Genomic DNA, 7829 nt, shown 5'->3' with positions numbered 1-7829 from the left:
AACTGAAAATGGAAGAGAGAGCAAGAGAAAGGAAGGAAGAGAGAGGGACAGGGGAGAGACAGAGAGAAAGGAAGGGACTGGGGATAAGAACTACCCTTCCAGGGCATCCCACCCCCTGCCCCAAGATGTATTTTTTTCTAACTAAGTCCCTACTCTTATAGTCTCTACCTCTTCCCAATAATGCCATCAGTTAAGAATCCATTGACAGGTTAATCCACTGATAGAGTTAGAGTAATCACTTCCCCAAAACCCCACCTCTGAACATTGATGCATTGGGGACCACAGTTTCGACATAGGAGTTGTTGGAGGAACATTCCAGATCCAAACCATAGCAACAAAATATGTGGAGCATCTTTTCAGATGCTTATTTGCCATTGGTATATCTTCTTTAGTGAGATATCTGTTAAGATCTTTTATTCATTTTTTAATTTGGTCATTTTATTTATTGTAGATTACTATCTCCTACACTGTATGGCATGGAGTTCATTTCCTTGATATACCACCAAAGTATTCTGTGAGAAAGGTGTTCCACAGTCCAGGTAAGCTTGGGGAATTCTGAAATAAATAGAGATAAACATTTTTTTTTTTTTTTTTAAGTACAACTTCTCAGACCTTTAAATAGATAATGTACAGGATCATGGCCCAAGAGAGACATTTGGTATGCTGGGTTTCCCTAACTTCTTGGACTTCATTTTTGCCTAGAAACATGAGAATTAAGAGCACTAGATATGTGCAGACTATGCCTTTTATTTTTCAGCTCCATTGTTCTGTATATAACCATGTGGACTATTTCTAAGTTAACTTAGGTAGATACAAATATAGGTTATGTCACTATTGAAATTATGACTATATATCATAGTATCCCCACATCTGGAAATTTTCTTTTAAGAATATTAACCATTTGTAGGTCCAGCTCATGTCTTCTTTCCTTCATGACATTTCTATTAATATTTATGATCTACATTGATCTCTCTTCTTCAAGATGTTTTCACTCTTTAATGTAAATCTTTCTATGAAATTTACCCCTAAAAAAGTATTCCTTTGAATAACTTTTATTATTCCATGTTTGATTGTCTCATCTATCAAAAAAATTGTTTGTTTAAAAAAAAGTGTGCCTACAGTTATAACTGAGTCTCCCACTGCTTAGTAGGATATACTACACATGGCAGGTTTTAAAGCAAAACTGTCAAACACTGTCAGCTCCCTGTATCCATAGATTTTGTATCTGTGGACCAACTGCAGGTTGTGTACTATATAGTTAGGCCTATGAAAATTGCAACTGTGGGGCTGGGGAGATAGCTCAGTTGGTAGAGTGCTTGCCTTGCAAGCACAAGGCCCTGGGTTCAATTCCCAGCATCGCAAAAAAATTTAAAAAAAAACAAATAAATAAATTGCAACTGTAGTGAACCTGTAGATCTCTTTCCTTCTCCTTATTCCCTAAACAGTACAATGTAACAATCATTTACATGGCATTTACATTGTATTAGGTATTGTGAGTAATCTAGAGTTGATTTAAAGCATCCAGGGATTTAAGTATTCATGGGGAAGGGGGCCCTTCCTAGAATCAAGGGATGACTGATAACCGTATGGTTTCTTTCATAGCCCGCCCTTCCTCCCTCCCTCCCTTCTTTCCTTCTTTAGTTTTTGATTAAAAATATGTTAATTGAAAACATAACAGTTCTATTTTCAGATGGATCACAGCAGTGCTGAATTAAATCAGTTAGCTTCTATAACTCACTGCAAGCTAATTAAGAATGCCAACGCATAGGTGATCATAGAGTTACAAACATAATGGCACCTTTAAATTATGCCTCATGGCATTCTTTCCTGATGACCAATAGGTTGTACACCTGACGAGAAGCAGAGAAAAATTTATTTAATGATGATTAAATGAATTGTATTTTGGCAGTGGAATAAACCATTTTAATATATGATGGCAAAGACAGACTTAGTAGCATTGTAAATGTTTAACCTATCACATCCTACCTTTGGAGTGTATTGTGATGTCAAATAGGATTAGCCAGGTGGAGTTCTCAGTATTTGATTACATGTGGAGGCAACCAAATATTGTTAAAATCTGTCATTGGGAAGCCTTTTAATCTTCTAGCCAGCCAGGACTGTGGGTAACCTAGAAACAGGAGCAACTAATACACCTGAATTGAAATGATTCACGTGATTGAGGAAAACTCAATACAAGCTTCTTACCAGGGACAAGCACTTTTAAGAGAAATTGCAAAATGTACTAAACATCATTGAACTGTATGTGTTAAGTGAGAGTATTTCAATAAATCTTTGTTAAAAGAAAGATTTGCAGAATTCTCTTCAGAATGATATTGAGAGAGTGCTCTTGAAATCCTTGAAGGCAAGTACTTCTCTGGTGTGATAGAACATAACAACTTACATTTAATTTACTGTATAAGCATCTTTTAAAAATCTCTCAGGGGGCTGGAGATGTAGCTCAGAAGTAGAGTACTTTGCATGCCTGAAGCCCTGGGTTTGCTCCCCACCACTGAAAAAAACAAACAAAACAAACTAAAACAAGCAACAATAACAAAAACCAAACAAACTTTCAGAAATAGCTGAATGAGTTGTTAGAGAAACTGAAGAATTAGCATTCTCCTCCATATTTACTATAATAGTTTTGTTTAAAATAATGGTTCACGATTTTGTTATAAAGGACAATGTGAAGTACAATGACATGCAAGATACATTTTTAAAAACCATTTTATCCAGGTGTGAGAGACATATAAAAAGCTGTTCATATTTAATGCATACATTATGATGAGTTTGAGGATAAACTTCAAACCATCATCACTGTCAAGGCCACAAACATAAGGAGATACATGTTTTTAAAAAGCTTTTCATCATCAAATTTTTAAAACAGGATGTGTTTATCCTGGAGCAAGGCCATTAATTAAGTATTTGAAAATAGACAGCAAGATGCTGCTTTGCAAGGACGTTCCTCAATGACTATAAAGATACAAATAACCAAAATAAAGCATTTATTAATTAGCATTGAAGAGTTATGTTTAGCCTATTAAGATCATACCATGTGACCTCAAAGATCACTTGTGAACAGCTAGCAATGGAAGTTTCCAAACAGTCCCTAGGCTTTATGTATATGATTTTCCATTATCCTGCCTTCCCTGCAAGGCATTCAAACCTGTACTCACTGCAAGGTTACTGGGATCTGGTACACCCTGAATTTTAATAGACAATCTTGTAGGAGTTTCCTTTAAGCTTTGGTCTTACGACAGGAAGACATGATTATGTGGATGAACATCAAATTTCTTTTCTAACATCACCTTTTCCATTTCATGGTTGGTTTTGTTTTGTTTTGTTTTTCAGTAACAGGGATTGAACTCAGAAGTGTTCTACCTCTGAGCGACATTCCCAACCCTTTTTATTTTATTTTATTTTGAGACAGGATCTTGCTAAGTTACCCAGGCTGGACTTGATCTTGAGATCCTCTGACCTCAGGTTCCCAAGTTTCTGGGAATACAGGCATGCTCCACAGTGCCCAGCTCCTTCAATGTCAAGTTTTATTAACAGTAATGATTCCTGAGGTCTTATCTTTCCCTACTTTAAGTTTTCTCAAGCAAAATGCCTATTTCAACCCAGCTGGCAAGACATAAGAGGAAACTTACTTGGAGCTATCCAATGGCTTGTCATGAGTGACAAAGGGCTATGACTTGTTTTGTTAAGAATTGAATTCCATGTCATTGTCATGACCTGGCCACCTTCACAATTTGGAGAAGTCTCCCCCACCCCCAGAATTGTGGTAATTTAACATTGCAAACTAAGAAAGTGAAAGAAAGGAAAGGGCTACTGGAGACATCTTTCTGGAAAAGAAACAATCACTTCATCAAGGAAATCCACAGGAACTCAATCACCAGAAAAACCGTACTTCTGACATTCACATGCAGAATGTTGCTCATAGTTCCAAGGAAGAGGGACTATACTCTGATATCAACTGAGTAACCAGAATTTACCATATCCATTTATAGATAATTTTATTTATTTATATTTTTTGGTACTGGGGATTGAACCCATAGCTCTTTACCATTACACTACATTCCCAGTCCTTATTTTTTATTTTGAGACAGGGTCTCATTAAGTTGCCAAGGCTGGCTTTGAATTTGCAATCCTCCTGCCTCAGACTCCAGAGTAATTGGGATTACAGGTGTGTACCACTGTGAACCCTTTACAGATAATACTTTTATATAATAAGCATTGTGAAATAGCAAAATGGTGTCACACACATAAAGATTCCTGTAAAATATCCTGCATATGCAAAGGATTATGAATGATTTATCTTTCCACCCCTGCTGTCTTTCTCCTGCCTTTTCTATCTCCTTCAGGCTGGTAGAACTAGAATACTTCCTGCAAGGCTTCCTCTCACCACCCCCCCACTCAAGTACCAGGCTTGCCCCACTGCCACACCCAATATCCTGTTGCGCTTTCTCACTTTACCTGCAACCCTACCTTGGGCCTCCCAAGCTTCACCTTCTATTTTATAGTTTATTCTCAGGAGTAGATTCATAAATCTTTTTTTTTTTGTTTTGGTACTGGGAATTGAACCCAGGGGCACTTTACCACTAAGCTACATCTTAATCCTTTTTAGTTTTTATTTTTAATTTTATTTATTTATTGGTAAGGGATTGAACTAGGGGTGTTCAATCACTGAGCCACATCCCAGTCCTTTTTAATATTTTATTTAGCTCTTCCTGTAAGCGGCCTCAGGTGATCTGTGAAAATGGTCCGCTACTCTCTTGACCCAGAAATCCCCACAAAGTCATGCAAATCAAGAGGTTCAAATCTTCGCGTTCACTTTAAGAACACCCGTGAAACTGCACAGGCCATCAAGGGTATGCATATCTGAAAAGCTACCAAGTACCTGAAGGATGTCACTTTAAAGAAGCAATGTGTGCCATTCCGGCGTTACAATGGTGGAGTTGGTAGGTGTGCCCAGGTCAAACAGTGGGGCTGGACACAGGGACGGTGGCCCAAAAAGAGTGCTGAATTTTTGCTGCATATGCTTAAAAATGCAGACAGTAATGCTGAACTTAAGGGTTTAGACGTAGATTCTCTGGTCATTGAACATATCCAGGTGAACAAAGCACCCAAGATGCGCCGCCGTACTTACAGAGCTCATGGTCGGATTAACCCATACATGAGTTCCCCCTGCCACATTGAGATGATCCTCACTGAAAAGGAACAGATTGTTCCTAAACCAGAAGAGGAGGTTGCACAGAAGAAAAAGATATCCCAGAAGAAACTAAAGAAACAAAAACTTATGGCACGGGAATAAATTCAGCATAAAATAAATGCAAATAAAATAAAAAAAAATATTTTATTTAGAGATAGAATCTCGCTCAGTTGCTTAGGGTCTTGCTAAATTGTTAAGACTGGCTTTGAACTCACGATCCTCCTACCTCAACCTCCTGAGCTGCTGGGATTACAGGTATGCGCCACCACACCCAGCTATTTTCTTATTCTGAGTCAGAGTCTTGCTAAATTGTTGAGGCTGACAGCAATTTGTTGATTTGGAATCCTCCTGCCACAGACTATTGAGTTGCTGGAATTATAGGCGTTCACCACTGCTCCCAGCTGCAGCTCACTTTTGACTGGCATCTACCCTGAATGATAAATCAGGCCATTTACTTATTCAGGATTTCCCTCTGAAATATCTGTATTTATTTGTCCTGCCTGCATAAAATGTAATTTAAAATTTTTAAGAAGAAAGAGTAAAACTAGAAAATAACACCTTGCCACTATTTTATGGGAGTTGTACCTGTTATGACTACTTGACTGTCTCTGTAGTTAGAGGCCTCATTTTATTTATTTATTTTTTGTGATTATTTATTTTATTGTTACACATAACAATATGATTCACTATGACATAGTTATAAATACATGGAATATAATTTCTCCAAATAAAGTCCCTAATACTTAACTTTGCCCTTGCCTTCCTGCCTCCCCTGTTACCTTTCCTCTACTCTATTGATTTTCTATTTATTTAAAATTTTTGGTAAAATTAGTGTCTTGTGGATATACACAATGGTGAGATTTACTGTAATATATTTGTATGCATACATTGGAAAATTGGTCAGATTCATTCCACTCTTTTTCTCTTATCCTGCCTCTCTTCCTCCCCCTCAATACCCTTCTACTCCCTTGATCTTTCTTTTATTTTGATGTTTCCCTCCATTTCTCCCCCTCCCCCTAATTTTAGACTGGATTCAAATATCAGAGAAAACATTTGATCTCTGACTTTCTGAGTCTGGCTTATTTCACTTAGCATTATAGTCTGCAGTTCCATTCATTCTCCAGCAAAAGACAATTTTATCCTGTATCATGGCTAAGGAATATTCCATTGTGTATATACACCAAATTTTTTTTTGTCCATTCTTCTGTTGAAGGACACCTTAGATTGGTTCCATAGTCTGACTATTGTGCATTGTGCTGCTATAAACATTGAGGTGGCTGTGTCCCTGTAGTATGCTGATTTTAGATCTTTTAGACATATATTGAGGAGTAGAATAGCTGGGTCATATGGTGGTTACATTCCTAGTTTTGGAGGAATCTCCAAAACTCCCAAATCTCCAATTTCCAGAGTGGGTGCATTAGTTTGCAGTCCCACCAACAAGGTAGGAATATATTTTCCCCCACATCCTTGCCAACTCTTATTTGCATTCCTGATAATTGCCATTCTGACTGAAGTAAAATGACATCTCAGTGTGGTTTTGATTTGCATTTTCCTATTTGCTAGAGATGTTGAACATTTTTTCACATATTTGTGGGCCATTCGTATTTCTTCTTTTGAGAAGCATCAGTTTAGTTATTTTGCCCATTTATTAATTGGGTTATTGTTATTATTTTGTTGGTGTTATGTTTTTTGAGTTCTTTGTATATTCTGGATATTAAGGCCCTATCTGAGAAGCATGTGGTAAAGATCTTCTCCCATTATGTATAGGTGCTTCATTTTAATTCTCAGGTCCATTTCTGTGCAAACATAGACAAATTATTGAAATTAGCTTTACCTGGGTTTCCTTCTTAGAAACATGGGGAGAATGATTACTAGCAACTTCCTAGAGTAATTGCAAGTTTTAAATGTGTGTGTACCCCAGTGTCGGGTACACAATAGGGTACACAATGGAATGAATGAATATAGTGTTTATTTTTACTATTTGATTTGTAATATTATTCCCATCAACTTAAAATTATGAGTAGTTGGATGATGACTATTATGGAGATATAATTCAGGTAAACATAATATTTACAATTAAAGACTATCACTTAATCTTGAAGAATAGCTAAATTATTGCCTGTATCTCTGTTTTCATCATGATCATAGGAGGAAAAAGAACTTGGCATAGACTGTAATATGAAGCTCTAGAGAAAGGATAACAATTGAATAGATGACAATTTATGAGCTCAAAATTCATTCCTCAGCAAAAATAGAACAGTACAGATTTCTCACATACTCTACGTTCTGAGAGGGAAAAAATAACTTGGAGGGAAAAGGATAAAATAGTGTAGGAGTGTTTCAAAGTGGCCTAGGAAAGAAAAGTCTGCTTGTTGCTCCTTTGAAGTTAGATTGAAATGAATCTATTCCCTTCCCAAGAAATGAAGGCATGATTTGCAGAGTATATTTAATTTTTGCTAAAAATATGTAACTAAGAGAAAGCCAAGGAAATATTTTCATTTAAAAGAAGCCAACTTTGGTGTTGTTTTCTATGTGGGTGGAAAGTGCTGTGTTGTTATTCTTGCCAATCAATAACCAAAATTCAGAGTCTCAATACACATTCCTATTAAGTGATTGCAAC

At 36.8% G+C, this 7829-nt stretch overlaps 1 pseudogene; it reads left to right on the top strand.

Annotated features, from left to right (window-relative positions):
* Positions 1–4726: 4726 nt before the first annotated feature.
* On the top strand, positions 4727–5339 carry LOC124964616 (60S ribosomal protein L17-like; annotated as a pseudogene).
* Positions 5340–7829: the final 2490 nt, after the last annotated feature.

This window comes from Sciurus carolinensis, chromosome 14 (assembly GCF_902686445.1).
Source record: "Sciurus carolinensis chromosome 14, mSciCar1.2, whole genome shotgun sequence".
Classification (NCBI taxonomy): domain Eukaryota; kingdom Metazoa; phylum Chordata; class Mammalia; order Rodentia; family Sciuridae; genus Sciurus; species Sciurus carolinensis.
Note: the sequence above shows the minus strand (reverse complement) of the source record. Positions and strands in the feature narration are given on the sequence as shown.